The sequence below is a fragment of the Acomys minous genome, assembly GCF_964271855.1.
Source record: "Acomys minous genome assembly, chromosome: 6".
Classification (NCBI taxonomy): Eukaryota; Metazoa; Chordata; class Mammalia; order Rodentia; family Muridae; genus Acomys; species Acomys minous.
Genome location: NC_140487.1, coordinates 21,938,161 through 21,962,846, shown reverse-complemented (window position 1 = coordinate 21,962,846; position 24,686 = coordinate 21,938,161). Strand labels below are relative to the sequence as shown.

General features: G+C 38.4%; 1 long non-coding RNA gene across 1 annotated transcript in view; it reads left to right on the top strand.

The window, feature by feature from the left end:
• The window catches only part of LOC311599465, a 42,326-nt gene that overhangs the window by 3,137 nt on the left and 14,503 nt on the right, over nt 1-24,686 (top strand). The window lies entirely within an intron of this gene.

Sequence of the window (24,686 nt, the reverse complement as noted above, 5' to 3'; positions counted from 1 at the left end):
CTGAGAAGAGAGGAGGGAGGGGCACGGCATCAGATCATAAAGTGATTTTTAAAATGAACATATGTTTAAAAAAATAAAAATAAAAAACCTTATAAGTGATACACTAATTTTTTCTCTCTAGAACTCTATACCACTAAGATTGCCTCACCTTGGCTTTGTTTCCTAAGCCTTCATCTCAGCTTTGTATCCTGGAGTTTTTCTCTGGATACTGCTTCTTCTTCAATAGCAAGTCCTTGACACCAATTCCCTTCTGATTGCTGGCATTTGTTCTATGGCATTAAGCGGTATTTCACTTCTTGGACTGCCAGCCTTTGTTGCATCCTGTCCTCATCTTTGCTTCTTTTGAGATCAGTTCATGGCTAAGAGATTGTCTCTGATAAATTTTACAACAGCTCTTCCACAGAATCTGTTTATTATGTCCCATGTCTCCTGCTTCTCCATATATCTACTCTCCATTCTGCAAGTTAAAATATACTGAATGTGAATCAGAAATGCTAAATTATCAATGATCGCAAGATGATTAAAAACACATCTACTTCCTTTGACCTCACAGTCCAGTGGAAAAGATCTCTAGATAGGTGAGTGACAGAACTGAAAGGAAGTCTTCACTGGTTCTGGATAGTGCTGTACTAGTTCCCTTTTCCTCCAATACATTTTGCAATGTCTTATGCTATTATAGTAAACATATGTAATATATATACTATATACATGTATATATGTATACCTGTCTTTGAGGGAATATTCTCCTGTGACTGCTTCCTGTAAGTGTGATATGTTTCATGCTTCTATTTCTTTTCATACTCCTTAGAACATTGCCTGTGTCATTCATTGAGTTCTCTCATTACTAACAAGTCTTTGAATCTGGTCTTTGAAATCTTAGAATCTGTTTCCATTCTCTCTACCAACTTTCTCCCTCTGACTCTCAATCTGCCAAGTTCAGTACACTCTCTCACCAGTTGGTTTGGAATTCTTTCCAGGGTCTTATAGGGTGGGTATGCCATGGCCCCTGATACTTATGCTTCTATTTTAAGGGATATCTCCAACCATCCAGTAATACACTTCCTTTTCCAAAAACACATAATAGGCTTATCTTTTCCCCACATAGTGAGGCTGCATGGTCAACACAAAACAGTTTGAACCTACTATGTTAGAATTTTCTCCCTTGTTATTCTGTGCATGCATGTCTTGGGGGAAAGTAGGGTGCTGCTGAACAATAGCCAAGGAAGCTAATTAAAACTTCCAAGCCTGCCAACAATACTGTCCAGTCAGTCAGAAACCCTGTCTTTTTTCCTCTCATCATTACTTGTCCTGGTGGTCCTGAGGCCAGAATACAGACCAAATCAGGGCATGGTAAGCCCTTGCAGATTAATCTAATATGAAACTTACTTAGACGCTTTGATAGTTATTTGTCAATCAGACACATTAAGGTTATCTGAGAAGGAGAAACCTCAATTGAGAACACAACATTAGATCCAGACGGCTTAGGAGCCCCACAAAGACACCATCAAGGCTGGCAGATCTGGACCCAGGGGGACCTGCACAAACTGTTGTACCAACCAAGGACAATGCATGCAGTAAACCTAGACCCCTGATCTGATCTAGCCAATGGACAGCTCATTTTCCACGCTTATGGGGAGAGAGGGGACTGCCTCTGACATGAACTCTGGTGTCCCCAACCATCAGATTGTCCTTGAAGCACGTCTGTGGAGTATTTTCATGACTAACAACTGATGTGGGAGAGTCCAGCCTACTATGGGCAGTGACACTCGTAGATATATGGTCCTGGGTTGTATGAAAAACGAAAGTTTAGCAAGCCATGAGGACAAATCCTTCTGAATGGCCTCTGCTTCAATTTCTGCCTCTACATCCCCACCATGCGAGACTATAAGCTATAAGCTAAAATAAACCCTTTCTGCCCCAAGTTGTTGCTGGCTATGGTGTTTAGCACAGCAACACAAAGCACACTGGGCCAGCAGCTATGATTTCTTGATACGCTATTCTTAAGTTGACTTTTTTCTCTTTAATCCTTCTAATAAATTAACCTTGTTTTTCAGAAGAGAAGCATTTAAATTCTAATTTGTAGAGATACTATATGATTTTAGAAACAAAGAAATTAAAAAAGGCTACTGCGTGGTCTAGCCTTTGTGTGTATGTGTGTTGGGGTCAGGGATGATTAAACCTGTGTTCGACTGGTGCCCCTCACTTCCTGTCTTCTTTTGTTTTTTGTTTGGATTGCAGGCTTTGCTGTGTTCTGAAGTGCTATGCTCTGCATTAGGAAGCCTGTGGGTGGTAGGCTGTTCATGACTGTGGCAGTGAAGGCTCCATCATGCTGTTGACTGCTTTGGCTTAGACAGTAGGAAACATCTGGTCCTTTTCTGATATTTATCAAGACAAGACCACGTTTCCTTTAAAAACAGTTTAGCATGAACAATACATTACGCAATAGCAGAGGAATTTTATAGCGCATATAGAAAACAATAATGTGATTCTTACAGATAGAAATTACTTCGGAAAATGTTCATTAGAAAGTTACTTACATTCTTAAAACATCCGTGTGTCTATTTATAGTATGTTTACTAAGATTACAGGCCACCTGATTTTTGTTTTATTTTACTTTTGTCATACAGCCAACTTCTCTCTCCAGTGAATATTTATGCGTTGAAGCAAAGGTAGAAGCCAACTGTCTCCAGCCACATACCCTGCCATCTTTATAGATGACCGATATTGGTCCTATTGATGAGGCTGGATGCTTTGAAGGATGTTCCCTGTGTTGACCTTGTGTGCTCTGCCTCTGCTGTACAGGCTCCTTTAAGTAGAGAGATATTCTCACTCTCCTTCCACTCTACCATTATATTCCATTTTAACCTACTTGAAAATAATATTCCAAGAGCATTAAAATCTAGACTGATCTAGACTGCAGTACTTGTTTCTCTTATATGAGTCAGAAAAGCATTCTGGGATGGTGAGGGTGTTAGTATTGGCTTTTTAACCTTTAAAGTTCAAGTGTATTCACAAGCCAGACTCAAATGAACTTGGGTAAAAAGACTTTGAAACCTAAAAAAAGATTAATGAATAGAATCTACTTTTTCTACTTCAAAACTCAACTCCCATCAGTCCCAGTCTTTCATATAAACAGTTTTTAAGGGGGATAGTTCTTTCAGGCTTTCCACTGTCATATAAGCCTGTGATGGATGTCTAGATGCTGCCTTGCTTCCGACCTGTATATCAGAAAATTGAACTCAATAAGTTATAGTTATGGTTTCAGAGTTAGCAAATATATCAACCCCTTATGCTTGGACCAAAGTAAGACATTACTAATCAATCTTGAGGTTCTCTCCTGCTGTGCTAGAAGGGTTTTATAATCCTTCCCAATGGCCCTGCAGATTTCTTATTGATTGAGTTGATATGACATTAAATCTATTTGCTTTCCTAGGTTTAGGCTTTTCTGAATATAACAGATAGAACAATCACTCGGGTAAAGCAAACCATTAGTCACTTTCTAAAAGGAAAGCTGAAAACCTCCTTTGTGTAATACATGACTCCTTGAGGAGGGCATGCCTGCGTGTGTGTGTGTGTGTGTGTGTGTGTGTGGTCTGAGACTTCCCTTATCTCTCTTTTGCAGCAGTGGCTACAAACATTATCTCACCTGGTTTGAATAAACTTGAATAGACTTCTCAACGGACCTTGGTCAGATCTTTACAACTGATCTATTTCCAACCATTATGTAACCTCCACTGTCCAGGAAAAGCCACCTCTCTCCTCTTGGTATTTCCCTGATCCTTCAGTGTCTTGATCCTTGAGTATGTCAATCATTTAATCATCTAATCTCGTGTTTCCTCTCTCTGGTGATTACCATCCTCACTTTCTCAGGTTGTTGTCTTTTTTTTTTTCTTCTGCATAAACAACAAATAAAGTTTTCCACCGATTCTGCTCCTGACTTATTTTAGCATGCCCTCTAGCCATAGCACTTCTTAAAAGACTGTGGCCTTTTCATCCATTTCTTCTTAGTGCCTTACAAAGATTTAGAACTGCTCAGAATCTGCCAAATGTTTTCCTCCCCACTTGGTTTACTCAGGAGTGGTCTAGACACATTCCCTTTCTTTGGCTTACCTGGTGTTATCTGAATGAAAATGGCTTCTCTGCTGCTTTTCTTTGTGTTTCCATGGGTGACAGTTTATTTACCTCCTGGGTTCTTATTCTTGACATGCTTCTCCTTAGGAACTTAAATTTTAAAAATCTCTCTTCTTTCTTTATGACTTTTAAAATAATTTCAGCCCCACAGGCTTCTCTCCTTAATGCTGGTTTTGTGTTTTCAGGTGATTTTGTGGGTGGATGTGTGTGCACAAGTGTGCGTGGAAGCATGTGTGCATGTGTTTATATGTGTGCATGTGCTTATATGTGTGTTATTCCTTAGTAACATACTCCCTATGCTTTTGAGATAGGTTCTTTCACTAGCCTCAGGCTCCTGAATGCAGCTAGACTGACTGGACAGCAAGTGCTGGAATAACCACCTGTCTATACCTCTTTAAAGCTGTCACTACAACCACATGCAAGTACAGCTTTTATTAAATGTGAGGTTTGGGGGAAGTTCAATCTCAGGTCTTTGTGCTTGCAAGGTGAACACAATGGCAGTGGAGCTATCTTTTTAGCCCCCAAGGAAACATTTTTCAGTCTGAATTTTCATCTACTAGATGTCTTCATACCAAATCTAGGTGCTATTTTTAAAGTATGTTTCTTGGGGCCATTTCGTCTAATCCACAGTTCTATGTAATCTTGTAAAACTATTACCATCTCAAAACAAAAATTTTAGGTTCTTATATTCTAATTTTGTATCCATCTTTTATAGTCTTTCTTTTTTATTTTATTTTATTTTATTAATTTATTCTTGTTACATCTCAGTGGACATAGTCTTTCTTAATAAAGCCATTATGAGCAATGTTTGTAATCTTAAAACATGTGTCCTTGTTGAAAACTACTGTAATGTTTGTTATTCTTTTTTCTTTGATGAGAAACTGAGTCTCTGATCTGACAGCTCAGTTTATTTAGGAGGCAAGCTAAACCTACCTGCAAAGCAAATGTCACCAGGTAATTAGTAAATCTCAAGATTTATTGCTTTTCTTTCTTCTGACGCTTTATTTTACTGCTTTAATTTCTGTACTGATTCTCTCTCCTTTTATTTCTGCCCTTTATGTTTCTATTTAACTTTTATCGGCCAAATAAAACAATTCTAGCACTTAAGTTAAAGCAAAGGTGTGGCCAAATAAGGAACTAAGCCAAAAGAAGAAGGAGGAGGAGGAGGAGGAGGAGGAGGAGGAGGAGGAGAAGGAGGAGAAGAAGAAGAAGAAGGAGAAGAAGGAGAAGAAGAAGTTGTTCTTGTTGTTGTTGAAGGATGCCTTGGAAGATGCCTAAGGGATGTACAAAAGAACAAGAATGACAGTTAAAGTCATGGGATGCTAAAAGAAGGATGCAAGAAGAGAGATGCTATAAGTGCAAGAGAGACAGTGCATAAAGAGCATCAAGAAGTTGTGCTCAAGTGTAGGAAGAAAGTCAGGAAAAAGTTGTTGTAGTGCAATATCAAGAAGGAAGGTTTTATAGAAAGAAATTAAATGAAAGAAAAAGAAGTCACCAATAGTCCCAAGTATTCCCGAGTGTGACATGGTTTTCACTGTGACCTTGGTGAGTGTTCTTTTGTTGGTGTGCTGAAGTTTCAATACAGATTAGCACATTGGTTGGAGATTAGAATTGAAAGGATAGAGATGAATAAATATGAAAGATGCTTTTGGCAGTTTGTCTGGGCTGCAGGGGATGAGAGGATATCTTCTTCTTTAGACAGCTTCAAGGCTGTTGAAAGCATTCATGTTCAATGGAGAAAGAAGTAAAATTATCCTTGTGTAAAGTTCTCCAATAGACAGTAGAGGAGGAGGTGAAAAAGTACAACCGAGAGCTTTGACCATAGCAAGGAGAAGGACCACAAATTCTGATTGGAAAGTAGAGCATAGGGGTGGGTGAGGAGAGAGGGAGAGTGTATTTGGTGACATAGTACACACATGTAGAGATTTAAATGTCAAGTACTGACAACAGGGAAGAATGAAAAATAGGAAATGCAGAGTAACATGAAACTCTAAAGCCATAACTGTCCAGTGAATATTCTAAAAAAAAAAAATCATGAAGAATTTGAAAACGATTGTTGGCATGCTGGAATAGCAAACAAGCAAGGAGAAAAACCAATAATGAATTTATTTATGACTAGTGTTCCAAAAGACTTGGGTAATCAAAGTATAGGAGTATACATATGTTTAGAATGCTGCTAAAGCACTATTTGAATGTTTGGCTTGTTAAAAGTAAAATGAAAAGAACAAAATAAAAAAAAGGAAGTGGGGGAGGATCTGTAAATGAAAGGCACATCCTGGGAGACTCAAGGCTGGACTCAATACTGGTCCCTACCCGAGAGGACAGCCCTCTCCATCTGGACCCACTTTCCAAAATTATTGGAGGTGTAGACCATCCAAATGTCATCTACCACATACTGCCATATTTCTACACAAAACCCTAGTTTCCTCAGCTGGTTTGGTAACACAGTACGCATGTTCGTATGTATAGCCTTGCTTGTCCTAGGCATTAAGAAAGCTCAGAAAGCATTTGTTAAATGAATAAAAGAAAACAGGAAGGACAGACAGGATAAAAACAAGGACACTTAAGGACAGTGCACTAGTTTTTTTTCTGATCACAGATTGTCCAAAATACGTCTTGCTGAGTCCATTTCCTTTTCTTGTTATGTTTAAAAGTTAGTGGAAGGTGTTTTGGTCTTTTATTGATCAAAAGATTGAAACATTAGATTAGGCCATGCAAACTAGCAAAACAAATGTGTTAGCTGCTCATTAAGCATGCATTTGTTCCTTCTTTTTTATTCACAACATGAGGCAGAAATTTGTGAAAATTTTCAGCAATTATGATTCAATTCAGCAGGCCAGTCTGCAAATGAGTCACCCGCTTGTCTGGGCACTGAGAGGCCATTATTCATGTGGCTGTGTCCTGTGGCTCTGCCTGCAGCTGACCATGAATGGTAGCAAACGTCTGATTTTCCAATTCCGTTTTAATTTCCTACTTTAAGAAGAAAACAATTTAAAGTAATAGGGTAAACTGCATTGAACATCAGCGCTGATGGTGGCTTTGCAAGTTAACTGTTATTCCTATTACAGTAATAATTAGTACTTTAATAATTACTAATTGCTACCATCTACTAGAATATGATTTTTTTTCATTCTAGCTCTGAATCTATAAAGAACCAGAACAAATGACTTGCCTATTCTTAATTTTTGCAGCAAGGTCTTAATGCCATCCAGTCAGGTATGCCTCTCAGAGTTTGGACTTTAGCGATCCTTCTGCAGTTTATGGTACTTTGTGATGAGTCAAGCACATGGTGAAAAGTTGAGAAGTAAGAGAAGTAAGCAACCATGAACTAGGTCTTGAAGTGTTGCTTCAAGGGCTGCACCAAATCAATATGTGTTGTTTTGTAAGTGAATTGAGTGAGTTTTCACACGAGAGGCTAATGGCACAATGGAGCCAAGGAACATCATGTCCTGTGAGCAAAAATTGAGTTTCTTCTTTTTTGTCCTCTTTGAGAACCAGTCATCATAAAAATCATCCTCACTCATCAGTCGTCATCTTCCTCCTCCTCCCCATCCTTACTGTGATCCACTCAGGTACTTCAGATCATGGCTGACACCAAGAGATGATGTTATATATCTCCTTACCTATACAGAGATTAAAATATATTGCAATATACTTTTTAAAAATTCTTTGAGAATGTTGTACACTGGATCTTGGTATCTTGGTCAAGTTTATTCTCCCTCCTTTCCACAATTTCTCCTAGACCCTCTCTGTCTTCTCTACCCAGCCATCAACTTCACGTCTTCCTTGAGAAGGGACTATTCCAAGCAGCTGTCCTGGTCCTTTGATTCTTGGAAAATTATAATTTTTTTTGTTTACTTAGAAAGTACTCTGTAAAGGCCTTGTAACAAATATATTTTGATATGTAATCCCGAAGGGACAAAAATTTCCCATTGCTCTCTTTTTCTCCTTGGATTTGTTTTGAGAGAGAGTCTTGTCTTTCAGCTTGGCTTTCCAGCAGCCATGTAGCCCAGGCTGGCCTCCAAGTCCTGCATTAACAAACAGGTGGACAGCAACACACTTGTCCCTCTCTTCTTCTTACCTTCTTCCTTATTGGTTTTCTCAAATTGGGTTTAAATAATGTGATGTAATAAAGAGAGAAGTCGTTTGAATTCCAAGTGCTCCATTTTAAACCCTGTATACACTGCCTCTTCTCCTGATTCTCCAGAAGGAATAGACATCATCTTGTTTAATTCTTCTCAGATTTGGTTTCCTCATCTGTAATGAGTGATGGTTATCAAGCATGATAACTCATTCCATATTTGTGTCTTTGAAATCTGCAGAGCACGTTTAAGGCTTGCCAGCAAGTAAATAATTGGCAAGGCTGGAAAACCTGCACTTTGAGGGCAGCATTAAGCAAATGATATTGAGTTGGGTCAAGGCTTGTACAATGCTCAATCCTTGCAGGACTAGAACTAGTTCATCTTTCTTCATACACCATCCTGCTGCTCAGCAGCAGCACACTCTGCTTTGGCTAATCTCCCTGACATGCAGTCTGCTCATCTGAATGGAGCATATCAGTGTCACCCCACAACACTGTGGTGAAGGCCAGTAAATTGTGATGTACGGTGGCAGCTTTTCTTCTTCCTTCTGTTGAGAAGCCTGGAGCTCAAAGAACTAAAATAAGGATCCTTTTAAAAAGTATTTTAAGACAACTCATAAGGGAGAAAAGTAAGCTGACTTTTCAGAATTCCAAAGAGAAGTTGACACCACAATTATGTTAGTGGAATTTTGAGTTTTAAGGTCTGTAGTGGAAAACATCACTGGACCACAAAAGTACAAGGGGGCCTGCTGACTCTGTGTGACCCAACATGCCACCTGATATTACACAGGGATAGCAAGCGTCCTCTAGATAGTCACACAAATAAGGAAACATAGGAGGCGTGAGCAGATCATTACACAAACACTTATTCTCTCTCTTTCACAGATCACAGAATCACACACGAACTTACATTTGCCATAAATCATTTTAAGTCACAAAAGAAAATAGGAAGACATTTTTGATGTTTTAGATAGGAGTAAAATAATGATTGCTCTAAAAGTAATTTTATTATCCCCTTATACTTTTCCCCTAAATACCAAAGTACCCAAATATCACCAAGTTCTAAAATCAAACATAAAGTAATTTTTATTTAAAAAAAATGGTAATAGGCTAGAAAAATCACTCAGTAGTTAAAAAACACTCACCATTCATGCCTGGTTTACCTGAGAATAATGAGATAACTGACTCCACAATTTTTTTCAAGTCTCCACATAAATGACTTGGCATAAATGATCACAAATGACCACACCACACCACACCACACCACCACTCCAGACCAGTGTAATATGCACAGCGCCACACCACCACACTACCATACTACTACTACTACTACTACTACTACTACTACTACTACACACACACACACACACACACACACTCATCATCATCTGCATCCACATGGAGGAAGCAGAGAAGCTGGTCACACTGCATCTGCATTGAGGATGCTGAGAATGACAAACGGTGTGCTTAGCTCTCACTCTCTTTTTCATTCCTGCAGGACCTCAGCTCAGGGAATGGCACCATCCACAGTGAAGGTGGATCTTCCCACCTCAATTCACCTATCCAGAGAACCCTTTACAAGCATGGTCAGAAGCCGGTCCCTGAGGTGATTCTAGGTTTCCCCAATTTGACAATCAATACTGACCATTATAGGGACATCTTGTGCCGGGGAAAAGAACAATGTTAGAGTTGCACAAAGAATTAAGAGCACAAACAGAGAAAGGGCTAACGCCATTAAGCCAGACCTGCTGGCTGTTCTATACAAGTGAAGCAAACACTAAGGTATGGCCTGGGAAAGAGCTTTAATTTTAGACAGAGAAGGGGGAGGCAAATTCTTTATGAGGCATGCATCCTTCAAAACGTACAGAAATACAACATCAGACAAGCTTTCCTGCATTTATTGCATATAGGAATGGTCAGGTTTTGAAACAGGGAACAGTACTCATGACACAGTACTTAAGTCTAGCTCAGAACTTTGCACTGATCACCAGGAACTCTGTGTACATCTGGAAGGGCAGAGTCAACTGGAGCAGCAGACAACAGCATGCTGCTGATCAACAGTGCATGAGAGGGCCAAACGCCTTCTGTTTGAATACATCTATGAGTTTGAGCATAGGCTAGCCCACACAACTCCAATCCCCTGCAAAGCATCACTGCTCGTCATATGAAATACAAGGAAGTGAACCAGAAATTATGTATCAGCCAGTTACATGCTCAGTCTTTTCCAGTTTCCCATCTGCCTTCATTGTGTCTCTGTAGACTTGAGACCCTTACACTGGACCTCATCCTGTTGTAAGGTCATCTTTGTTTTCATGAAATGCTTGCTTATTTTCCTTTTGTTTCTTGTAAATTATTTCCATCTCATCTGTTGCAAAAGCAAAATAATCCTTGCTAGACCATCCCCATTACAGGCCCGTTAGTGTTTAGGGAGGCGGCCCAGAAGAGGGGCTCTCTTTGCCTCAGGAGTTTTCTAAAAGGTACTTCCTCAAGGACAAAGTTACTCTTTTTTCCTCTGTCCCTGGTAATTCTTTTACAAAAGCACAAGGGAGCCTGCAGTCCTAGCACCAGGGAGGCTGATGCAGGGAGAACTGGTGCGCAAGGCTATCCTTACTTGCACAGTGAATTTGAGGCCAGCCTAGGCTACATGAGACTGTCTCAGAAAGTTAAACATGCTAAACAAACTGACACCACCACCAACAAAGAACATGAGTGAAAGTTGTCGGAAGCATATAGTATGATTTAAACGTACCAGATACTGTATTTTAATGTGAGGTGACTATGGAAGGATGCTACATTAAAAAAACAACAACAACAACAACAAAAAAACAACCAAACAAACAAACAAAAAACCCATAATGTTGCCTCATACCTATACTGGCTGGCTTTGTGTGTCAGCGTGATACAAGCTGCAGTCATCAGAGCAAAAAGAGCCTCAATTGAGAGATTATCTTTATGAGATCCAACTGAAAGGCATTTTCTCAATTAGCGATCAACGGGGGAGGGCCCAGCCTATTGTGGGTGGTTCCATCCCTGGGCTGGTGGTCCTGGCTTCTATAAGAAAGCAGGCTGAGCAAGCCATGTAAAAGCAAGTTAGTGAGCAGCACCCATCCCTTGCTCTGTGTAGCTCCTGCCTCCGGATTCCAGCCCTGACTGTCCAGTGATGAACTGTGATCTGCAAGTGTAAACTAAATAAAACCTTTTTGCCCCAACTTAATCTTTGGTTGTGGTGCTTTTGTTGCAGTTATAGAAACTCTAATGTAGACGATACACAACATAGATTCCCTGAGACTGGGGTGGGTGGAGCTACAGTGGAGAACAGGGCACTCTACAGTGTAGAGAGAATGCATGTAGAAAGTGTTCTCCTGGTGCTCAACAGAAATGAACTAATTTTTTCCTTAAGGTCTCGTTCCCAAAGAAAAACAAGAAATACTCTGTTTGGGATGCAAATACATCTCTAAGGTGCTGTTATTGCTGCTAAAGTTTTAGTGCATTTTAACCTTTTGTTTAGTTATAGACTTTACTCCAAAATTTGCATATGTAGTTTGAAAGACTTTCAGCGTTCCTCTGAATTTTACTGATCGTTTGCCACCTCATAATTTCCTTGTGACTCACATTTTTGGTTCTTAATTCAAATGAGCTTTGCCAGTGTTCCCAGCTTCCTGATAGAATAATTATGTATTCCGCATCTTAGTGTGCTTTCTGGTGATAAATTATATTATAATTGTCCCTGCCAGAGCTGCTTTAGTTAAATGCCCGGTAGCATTTTCATTACCCAAGTCATTTTCCTCCCCAAGGCTTTGCAACTCTACCCTTCTAAAGTCTATTTTTTTGTCATTCAGTGGCTAATAGAATATTCATATTGGAGAAAGGCAAAACAGATCTACCTAATATCTGGACGCAACCCCAGTAGATTCCTTTGATTAAAATTCCTATAAAGAAAAGGGAGAAAGTTTTTTTTTTTTTACCACTTTTAAAGAAAAAACAAAAACAACAAAAGGTTTTGTTGCCCATACAGGTTGTTGATTTGAAAAACAAGGTGAGGCATAGAATGTATTTGACGCAAAGGGAATGTTTTCTCCCTCACATACAAAGGGAAAATCACTAGCCTCCTGTTGGTTGTTTTCAAGATAGTTCAATGGAGTTAGAAAAAGGATTAAGAGACCAAGTTGAGATCTTGGAGGATGGACTGCTCATCAAAGCAGGTTGTGTTAGAGGCTGTCAGCACCGCACGATGAGAGCATGACAGTTTTGTAGAAAACAAAATTGAGCGCACACAAAGGAACACATAGAAGTAGAAGCAGTTCCTGGCATGTTATGAGATAACGGTCGAGAGTGACAGATCTGTATTTATGGGAAATCTATTTGTTTTATATAACATGGACTAGAAAAAATTCTGTCGGTACAGAACGTATAGACACATGCTAACATGTACATATAATAAAGCCAGCAGATTATGCAAAAAACAGAGTCCCTCAAATTCTTTTCATATGTAGAAAGCACCAAATCTATATTTCTATCCACATATAATAACAAAACTTCAAGCTGAAATATATCACAAATAAAGTATGTTTGCTGTCTGACAACTTAAATATCGGTAATTAAAATAAATTAAACTTGAATGAAATAAACACATTAACATAATTTTTTTTAGTGTTTCCATATCACTGAGTCTTTCTTTGGTGACACAATGCTATGATGCATACACTGTTACAGAATTTGAAATAAGGTATTTGTTTTCTATGTAACACAAATCATTCTTTCTTTGGAATTTTGATTTTCTCATCCATAACATGAATGAAGTACCAGCTCTGGAGGGTCATTATGGCAATTACATGTCTATAAAATAATTAATGTCTAGTATGTCCTTAATATAGTTATGTATCATAAATGGAAATGTTTCCCATAAAGTCGAATATTTACTGCTCCAATTTAAGAAGCATGTTGTTTAGAAAGAGAAGGAAAGGCTGTGACTTCTTGGGTGGTATTTCTGACAGTGCAGAGAGTGAAAACGGAGAGTGAGTACTGAGTGCCTAGGCTTGCCTGGATCCACACTGCATGCAGCCCCTGTGAGATTCTTTTAATTTTCTTTTATAATACAGTGTCTTATTTTGTATTCAGAATAAATATCAGTTATAGTCTATTGATATGGTATCAAATATTTTAAAGAATTTGATTTTTTCAAGCCTATAAGTTTTATCTCTTTGATTCTCAAATATTGGTGTCTGTAGGCTTCTCTTCCTGACTTCCCCTGACTTTCAGTGCTTTGAATAGAAAATTGGATCTAATTTCATGATGCAACAAAAATGTCTCATATATGAGTCCATATCAATAGCACACAGGCAGATTTTATACAATATGCTTCACAATGAAATGATTTTCATCTATTATTCCCCTGTGGGTTTCTTCTCTTTCTTTTTCTTTTTCTTTTCTTTCTTTCTTTTTGTTTGTTTGTTTGTTCGTTTGTTTTTTGTCATAGGTCTTTTGCTTAAGCTAGATATACAAAACCTTGAAATTTTCCCTTAAGCATGCAGAAACTGAGCATTGTCCCCTTAAGCGTTCCTAAATATTTTCTCCAGGCTGGCTGATAATTCATTATAGAAAAAGTTTTAACCTCCACTGTAATACTATAGATACAAATTTATAAGCATTTATTTGTGTGGGAGAATGACCATTACTGTGGGTAGAATTAAGTCTGTAAAATAAATTTCAGGAATAGGTGAAGTGAGCTTTCAAATAAGCGTGTGGTTTGGGACTTCAGAGTGGTAAGATAGAACATCATTGCCAAAGGAAGGAGAGACTGTGTAGAGAACTGAGCGACAAGGGTTCAACGTTGTCACGTGGTATAGCAACACTGACTGTGTAGAGAACTGAGAGACAAGGGTTCAACGTTGTCACGTGGTATAGCAACACTGGACTGATGAGAACTGGGGTGAGTCATACGTAGAATGTGGGCTAGAGTCCAAAGTGCTTTGAGTCATTGATGGTGGGAAGGAGACTCAGTTGAAAGGTAAAATCTATATGTATCCATCAATATGTATAAAATCTATATGTATCAATGAAGGAAGAAGGACTCTAGGGAATGAAGATAAAGAGGAAATAGAATTGGTACATGCAGAGGAAATAGAGCACAGAAAATCTTTTCTTCATGGGAAGCTGTTTGAGCAATTATTAGTCTAATGAAAGACGTTTAAATGAGAGAGAATATTGACAAGAGGCTTAGTTTACGTAGGAAAAAGTGTATAGTTACATGCAGGAAGCAAACAAACAGTACCTTGAAGACCAGAAGACAGTTTTCTTCCAAATTCACAGCACTGGAAAAAGGAAACAAAAATAAGAATAATAATGCCAAGGAAATTTGTGTGGAAGAAAACTGAAAGTCAAGAGTACTTTGCTATGTGGCTTTGATCACAGGAGACAGGGGAAGGAGGGTGCAAGTCCATTGGGCAGCCTTTAGAAAGCTCAGTGCAGAGTCATTTCTGGGGTCTAATATAACTGGGCTGCATGAAGCTGGGTCTCTATATGTAGACTTGCAAGCATTTCCAAATGATTGCAATGCTCAGCAGCGATTAGCTGTGTCTACTACTGGGGTTGGCGTACTAGACCAGGCACCTTTTGCACACCTGCTGAGACTGAGCCATTAAGGAGGAACCCTTTCACTTGAAGGTAAAAAGTGCCAATCTTCTCTGCATACTAGCTTGTCTTCCATACTTATTTTAACACATTTTCCCTTTTTATGATTCTATTACTTTTAATGTATTTTCTATAACTTTGAAATTTTTGTCATTTTCACTTTTTCCACTTCAATCTTGCACATTTAAAAACCTCTCTATTTTTCCTGTTCATAAGTTCTTTTTCACTTGCGTTAGCCAAGGTAGCAATGTAACTGATGGCAGAAAACAAGGCAGCTTTCATAAATATTCTTAACCTAAATTTGCAGAAGGATGGGATGGTTCTGGAGGAGGCTTGCCACAGCCACTGCCAAAGAAGTGAATCTTGCAAGATTCCATACAGAACCCCACTTTTTCCTTTACCCTGAGAGCTATTGCTTAGGTTTCTTTTCATATCATCCTGACAAAATACTCAAACAAAGCAGTGTAAAGGAGAAAGGATTTATTGTGGCTCCTATTTCAAGCATATAGCCCATCGTGGCAAGAAGGTCAACGTGGCAGGAACATGAAGCAGGTAGTCACATGGCATTCACAATCAGGAAGCAGGGAACTATTAATCTATGCTGATGCTCAATTTGTTTTCCTCTTTTATATGGCTAGGGAATGGTGCCACCCACAGTGGGCGGGTCTTCCCACCTCTATTGAACCAAACTGGCATGATCAAGAGACACATCTCCAAGAGATTCTAGATCTCATCAATGACAACATTATTCATAACAGACACTAGCTTAGGCTCTTCTCAGAATATGTAGTTATACTTTTTCTAAGAATGAGCAAAGTATTAGCAGTCAGTACATGACTTCTTTTGCCAGTGGAAATATCTGGGATACTCTGTTTGGGGTTCATTTAATCGCATGTGAAAAGGCAACCTTAGGTAGCTTAAAGTGAACAGAAAAGCATTGCAACAATAACAAGTAGCACTAGGACCCTCATAAACGACCAAAGTCTGAAACGGATAATTTCAAAATTCTCTAGACTCCCACTCTCAGGTTTTAACACAACAGAGAATTAATCCAGATGTCTAAATAGGCATTACTTATTAACTTGTGCAGCCTTTTAAATCAAAGGAACAAAACACACAGTATCTGACCCCTCTGACCACTCCACAGGCTTGCTCTGAACCTTGTCTGGCACTTTCCATTCATTCTTTCCAAGATTTTATAAAATAAATAATGGAGAATGTATTTCTTAAAAATCTCTATATTTTGTAGTTAAGTATGTTGATTTTTTTTATTTTGAAATAGAATATATAGTGTGTTTCAAATATCAAATCAAGATACACTCCAGAAAATGCTGCCAGTATACTTTAGGGAAAGAAAAAAGTCCTGTCAGAAAAGTCACAAGAGCAGTAATGCATTCAGTTACATTACTAGTTTTGCATGTATTTTGAATATGAAACAAAGTGTGTTGTGCCCCCACCTCACACAAAAGAGAAAATGTTAGTGACAGAAGGATCTGCAGTGACCATTATCCCAAATTACATACCTCTTCACTTCGTCCACTGTTAACTATAAACCATGATGTTTCATTTCTAAATTAAACCACATATATATGTTCAAAAATATTTTTAATTACAGTAGTCATTAATGTGACATAAAAGAACATTTTTCTTTTTCATGCACTTTACACTTTTTCTGTCTCACTGATTGAAAAATGTGAAATTATAGCTTACAAGACTTTTATCATATGATTTCAGTCTTTAGCAGAACACTAATAACACTAAAACTCAGTACTTTTTGACAATGAAAATGGTGACGAGTTTCATGAAATAAACAGGAAAGATAAGTGCAGATTTTATGAACCTTTATTTTAGGTATGTAATTGTGGTACTGTGGCATGCTGACTCACATATGACACAGGTCCTTTCTAGAAAATGTTGCCAAAGAATGCGTGAAAACCTCATTAACACATTCATCTCTGCGAAGGAGGGTTGCAGGTGTTACAACATAGGGAAGATGCTGAGCAAAAGAAAGAGAGTGAAAACCCATAGTGTAGGAGGCCAACAGCAGCACAGGGAAGACTAGACACTGAGGAGCACACGATGTATAGGCTGACATGTCAACAAGGGACACAAAAATAAAGACTTTAACAGCCTCTTTCTGTCTCTATTTCCTGGCCACCGTGACATAAGCAGCACTCTTTGCCAAGTGTTCCTACCATGCTGTTCTGTCTTGCCACATGACCCAAAGCAATGGAGCCAAGTGGTCATGGGTCTGAACTTCTGAAACCATCTGCCACAGTAAACCTGACATTCCCCACAGTTGACTGATGAACTGAGAGGTTTTCATCACAGTGGGCAAGAGATAACTAGCACGCCAGCAGACAGCTCATTGGGTGAGAACAAGGTTTCTTGGTACCAAAGATGACACTTGGAAGTCAGTGTAGTATGCAACAGGAATGATGCTACTTCTGAGGCAGACACCAAGAATCCCCACAATATGTCTAATCCCACCTAGAAGCATTCCCACACAGACCTAATGCTCTAGATTTAGACTTTCCACAGAAGTATACTTCTAATTTTACTGAATCACCAAAATCATTCTCTCTCTCTCTCTCTCTCTCTCTCTCTCTCTCTCTCTCTCTCTCTCTCTCACACACACACACACACACATACACGTGTGCATGCACGAATCAAAGGGGGATTATGAAAATTCAACCGTGTTACTTGAAAATTCCTAGTCCTTATTTTTGTTTACTTCTATAGTTAATTACAGTCTGAAGAAATAACTAATCTGTCTGCACCAATGATAAGCATGAAAAGACAGTCTCACAAAACAAAGATGAAACTAAGTTAATCCATTTTGAGATGTAATAGGATCTGTCAAGTACTGTTGATAAATGTAAATTGAGAATCCCCATGTACCAATATATGTGCCTAAAAAATGTTAGGTTTTAAATGTATGGTATTGAAAGCTTTCATAAGTTATGACAAAATAAACACTTATTTAAAAAATTAAACTTCAGGCTACATGAAATTTCAAAATATTGAGCTAATGGAATCCCTGCAGTTCACCTCACAGAATATTTAATATATTAATTATAAGTAATTCAAAATAAAACTGGGAATATCAAATTCTTTAACAACCTCACGACTGCAGGGAAATGGAAAGTAAACATCTTTGTATATTAATCTTGGTATTCAAGAGGAAAATCATCTGTAGTTGACTTAATGTGGTATCAGAAAAATATTAAGATCACCTTGTTTTGAAGTCCATTTGGCTATGATTTTTATCCAGCCAGTGTCAGAACATGCTCATTTCTCATAAGCCAAAGAGGCAGATACATCTGTATCTGTAGAATTTAGAAAACTGATAGGGCAATTGTAGCCTCTTTATAGAACTTTGTGACATGAACAACTAAATCGAGCTTTCAGTACTCAACTTTCTAAAAGCTTATTTTGCAAACATAAAAGTTTGACTTAAGGAGTTGGGGAGATAACCTTGTTAATAAAGTGTTGGCTATTCAGATAGCAAGAAGCCAAGTGGGATCATCTCAGAGGCCACTGGAAAGCAGCAGCCTATCTAGAACACAGCACAGAAATGCCCCAGGAGCTTGCTGGCCAGCCAGTTTAACCAAACCAGCAAGGACTAGGTTCAACAAGAGACCCTGCCTCAAACAATAAGATGGAACAAGAGCAAAGAAGACATCCAACATTGACTTCTGGCTTCCACACCTACACATACACACACATACACACACACACACACACACACACACACACACACACACACACACACACGCCACTCCAACACACATACAATACAGAGTTTAACTTAACCTCTCTTCTCAATGGAAAAGGAAAAGCTGCAGGCTGTGATTGCTCTCAGTATCAAGGGGGTTCCTTTGGCTTTCTGTTTCCGTTGCTCTGTGGAGAATTAGCTTAGGAAAGAACTACGCATGGTGAGGACCTAGACCCTCTGCTCAGATGTAGTAGATAAGCAGCACAGTTTCTTTCTGGGACCCTTAATATGGGCAGTAGAGGCTACCTCTGACATGGACTCTGGTGCCCACTCATGGATCACTTCCCCCTGACAGGGTGGCCTTGCCAGGCCACAGAAGAAGAGGATGCAGGCAGTCCAGATGAAACTTGATAGGCTGCCGTCATATGGTGAGGACAGGAGTTCCCTTTCTGTCAGAGGTCTAGAGGAGGGGAATAGGGTAGAAGAGGGAGGGAGGGTAGGAAAGGGAGGATACAAGTGAGGAGATAACAATCAGAATGTAATCTGAGTAAATTATAATAATAAAAAACTTTAATATCAAAACAAAATGCATGTGGAGCCATACATCTCCACTGGTTACCTGTGGGTGGTGGCCATTCTTGGACTCACTACTGCTACCTTATTTCTGGTCTGCTGGAGCCTAAATATAGCTCTATTAATTCAACAAATTAAAGATTTGAAGAGGAAGACTGTGGGATCTTCAGTAATTTTTAAAGTATAGTAAAGTAAATATGTAAAGTAAGAATTTAATGTTCATAGTAATAAAGGTTTACTGTAGACTAGTTCTTTAGAATAAATCTGGATAAGAATTAGTTTTTACCATTTGATGCATGCTATTTCCCCAAAGTAAACATTCAAGTGGTTTTAGTACTGACAGAATTTAACTCACTCAAGTTCTGTTTCTTCATCTTTATAAATGATGTATAATATACATATAACCTATATAACACTCAATTTATGTATTACACCATATATATGTAAATATATATATATATATATATATATATATATATATATATATATATATATATCTCACAAGAATAACGTACTGGAGAGATACGGTCTGCTCTCCTAACAACCTTGAAAACTGACCCAATCACAACTATATTCTTAATGTATTCCTGGATCAAATGTCTATACTTCCCTGTTTAACTAGGTACTCTCTGAATCTATTGTGTCAATTACAGTGTTTATTAAAGGGCAAGTATTAAGATGAGTAACTTTGAAACTTAAAATATACTACTGAAAATCAACAGTAACCCATGCATTTTGGAAAGTGGATTAGTAAGAGACTTTTCCCTAGAAGGAGTAGTTTCAATATTAACATTTTTAAAACTCTAGGGGATAAGATACTAAAACAAGAAAGTCCCTTATTTTGTTTTATTATCATTTCTAAGTTCTTGATAGGCACAGTAAACAGCATCTACTCCCCTAGTTTTCCAAGCCACCGCTGAGTGGCTATTTCACTGTGATACATAAAATCAAGCTACTTTAAGACAATAGTCACAGTCCGAACAGCTCAGGAAAGGTGATCTTGGCTTGAGAACTTACTCACGCCCCCTATAATGTCTAAACTACAGGTAAACCAAATCCTGCATATGATTGCAATATTTGTAAAGATTCTACTCTGCTATGGAGAACACTGACAGATATCAAAAAAAGGCCAGAAAGAATGAGATGCCTTCCAACTCTCTTTCACACACTTTTCCTTCCTGAGTCCTGACATTTGGAGTTCTTATGTAAGTTCAAAATGTAAAACTCTGAAAGAGTATGGATGGAGAGATGGTAATTTGTGTCTTACGTATGTTAATTTTACTTCACCCACAAAAATATTTCTGTTGAACTTTAGGATTTGAAAATAATAGCAATTATTTAGCTGTTCCATCCTGAATCCACATTGCTTCTAGGAGCTTGAACTTCTCTTCACCTGCTGAATGAAGTCTCTATGTTGTTAACTGAATTGTCATATCCGTCCTTTCTGATGCTTGTTTTAGACGTGCTTACATGCTAAGGAATGATGGCAGAAAAATATTAAATCTCTTTTGTTTTCTGTGATTTAATCACTATGTAACTATGAGAGCAGAAGGCAAAATACAGTAAAAACACTACAACTCCTAAGAGAACAAAAATGGCCTTTGATTTGAAGTGTAGGGTTTCAGGAATATTTGTTGGTACCATGGGCTGTACTAACATGCTAAGTAGGAAGAGAAAACATTGTGTGTTCAAACCAACGCTGCAAAAAAAATCAAATGATACAACAGTGAGTTTTGCTAGAGACAACTTTATTTAATGGCATATTTGTTTTAATTAAATTTTCTTGTCGATGCCGCCACCGAGCAGCAGGAAAGACACTAACACCGGGAACTCTTCTTGCCGCAGTTTATTCAGGAACTTTGACTACCGGAGTGACCCCAGGAAAAGCTCCCACAGAACTTTTATAGTGTGCCTGGTCCTATCAGAGACTGCCACGTTGTCGCTCTTAGTTGGTGCGTTCGAATCACGCCACCTCACGCTATGCCTTCAGGCATGTGCATAAGGGGCTTACTCAAAGGCGCATTGCGCATGCGCATAAGGGGCGCATTGTGCCGGGGAAGAGCAGGGGGCGCTGCTATCTGTGGCTTTCCACATTTTCTGTTGTCACTTTTCATATAATCTTCCACATAAGGGGTCATGACTCAGTTTAATGATCCAAGTGCTTTGGTACCAAGTCTGTTACCACTCTTTGATAGTCTCATTATTGTGGGCGCAACCTTCTTTAGGGAACAGTAGTTTTATATAGATACAATAGTTATTAATTCAAGATTTTAGCACTTCAGTAATATGAGAAACAAAACCAGCCACCACCCACAAAATAATATTTGGTTCTTGGTGACACTGATCACTCAAATCAGTGAGTCAACCAAGTTTGGAATTTCTCTGCTCTGCACTTTAAGACTGTTTAGAATTCCCTTTTTCTATTGTATCCAAAAGCATGCAAACTGACATATTTCTTATGATCCTAAATATACCATGTTTAAACATGTTTCATTTTGAGTATGCATGTAAAATGGTAATATTTACAGCTGTAAGACGAATGAATGTACTCATAAATTAGGAAATGCTACTCAGCGGGAAGGACATTGCGCTGAGGACCATCACGGTATGGCAGCAGATCTTCACACAGAATTCTTCCCAGTAATAAGAACTGGTCTAATGGTTCTGTAAGCTACATTTACATTAGTGTCTTCAACCCATAAAGAGACTCTTGAATGCTATCTTCATGGTGCCTTCAGAATTTCCTTCATTAATTCATTCCATATTCCATCAGTTATTCACAGATGCGAAACACTTTTCTCTAGTTGATGCAAAGTGCAAGGATCTATTCATTCTAACAACACAACTGAAAGGTACTTACTATATCCCCCCCACATACACCTCTATTACTTCATCTCTAAGGTTCCTTTACTGGCACTGTGTTGTTGCACATTTACAACAACAGTTCTAAAAATGAAAGAGACAAAACGCAAAGTTAAATATTGCAAGGAAATACTTATGGCTAAATGAGTTATATATATTTATAATAATCATGAAGCTAATGCTAAATTTTAAAAAACCAAATTGGGCTTTGTATAAAAGACTACTATGCCCTCAAATTTTTGCTATTTAACTTAAACAGTTTCTAATAAATTACCTTGCTTTAGAGAATGAAGGAATGAACATTGCTGTTCAGAAATGATGAACTGCTGATCTTTTTTTTGTTTTTGTTTTTGTTTTACTTTAATACATTTCCTTCTACAGAACTTGTTGCAAAAAACCACCAGAATAAACAGCATCAGGTTTCATTTGTGGCACCTTTGTGGTTATCACAGCTTGTTTTTAAGCACCAAATTAAAAGTAGGCATTGCCACAGAGAGTTTCTTTGCCCATGAGAAACACAACAAAATTGAATTCTGGCAGAAAGGCATTTGACGCAAACCGACTAGCAGATGCTAACTGACTTGTTTGTTTTTGGAGGTGCATTGAAATCACAGCCCATCTGATCTTTCTATTTCTGCAGCATTAAAAAAAAAGTGTTTTCTATTCATGAACATTTCAGTTTGGTTACGAGCTCACTTCCTCCATATTACTTTTGCCACATCTACTTTGAATTTAATGTAATTACTCTTGGTGATTCATGGGATCTAAAAATAATAGTAAACACAGCTAGCCAAATATAATTTCCTAATAAGCTTTCATTTGTGTTTATGTAGAACTGCAAATGCAGGCCCATAGTTTTACAGAAATGGTTCTATTATGAAAAACAAGTTATTTTTAACTTATCAAGTGAGAATACGCAAACACATCAGACAGTCTCCCAAACTAACACACCCAAGTGTAGTTTCTGTTTGGACACACTTGGCCATGGCAGCGGAGAGACTGTTCCCTGTCATTTGACATTCTTGTGTGAAGAGTTACCATGAATCCCAACATGGCTGGAGCACAGCTGAGCAGATGTTTTGAGGGGATTATTTTGCTCACGCAGGATGATAATCTTCAAAGTGAGGAACACCCTGTGCACAAGGCCGTCTGGCCTCAGAAGGGTTAGGAATTGGGTAAAGGAACAGAGGTGGTACGTTATAAATCCACACCTTGCACCCATTTCTCTCAGTAACTCATCCCACAGTCTTTCCCTGTCACTATCTGACTTTCTCTTGTAACTTAAAATGTAAAGCCGGGGGCCGAAGGAAGACATGCATATGAAACAGTTGGTCAGAGTGACAAGCCAACCGTGATTGTGTACCTGAACGAAGGGTCTGAGAGAGTGTACATGTATGCATAAGTTCAGAGAACATGCTGAGATGACTAAGCATAGATAAACACAATTAAGGATGTCACTAATATTTTATAGAGGGAGGCTTCACTTTCCTCCATCTTTTCTTCATACTGTGATCCCAATGCCTCCTGTGAAGGAAAAATAGAAGCAGTTCACCTAGGTGGAGTATTAGAAAATAACATGGCCAATTAAAGGCAACATTTTCCAAAGCATGTTAGACTTAGACTCACCAGTTAGTTGCCCTGTGGCTTTACTTTCAATGGAGTAAGTAGTGCAAGGTGGGGAAGAGTTGAGCCACATCAGGACCTTGTCTCTAAGAACTTGCTGTGCTCTCATCTCTGACTACTGAATTTCAGTACCCTGAGCACCACCGGGATCTTAAGCTCATTCCTCATGAAAGTGTGTTCAGAGTTCGTGGAGGAAGATCATGTGACCTGGTAACAGAGGATTCTAACTTTGAACCATTCTTGGCAGGGCTTCTCTCCCTGAAGAAGTTCTTTCTCCCCAAGAGAATGTTCTCTGTCTTACAAAGAATTGTAATGTGGCAGTCACTCTCCAACTATCAGCAATAGATCTGTGTGTTGCCGGGTATGTTATGTATGTGACCTGAAAGAGACATAGATCTGGCTTTTGCAATTTGAATAGGAAAAACAAGGTCATATATGACTGACTTGCCTGTTTCTGGAAAGCAGAAGAAACTCAAATAGTAGATCCTAAGTCACCCAGGGACATGGGACTTTTAGGCGAGCATTTCAGTGCTTCCCCAGTTGATGGCATTCTGTAATCTCATGCAGCAGAAGTTTTGGTGTTTCAGATTTGTAGCCAGTGCAATTATTTACAAGTTTAATTTTCATATTTAAAAATCTGCCCTTGAGTTTTGATTATTATGGAGATGATGGCTCTATTCCTGCCTGATTTCAAATTCACTAGTTGTCCTCACTGAAATTACCTGTACACTTAAACATTGAAGTGGAGAAAAATAATATATGAATAATTTAAGACCACTTTAAGATAAGTAACAATTATCTAAATATTTAATAATTTTGTGTATTTCTACTTCTTTTTTTTTTTTTTTTTTTTGGTCCTCACAGAGAAGCAATCACTAATTATTAAAATTCCTGTAAGTGACTCTTCGGTAAATTAATCTGTGAATTCATAATCAACCGTTATACAAAATTATGTTATCCAAGGGTGCTGTATTAAAAAGAAGTAAGATTTTGTATGATGCAACATTTGTGAGAGAAAAGCCGGCAGCCTTGGGAAAGAATACTCACAAAGCCCTCTGTGTTATGGAA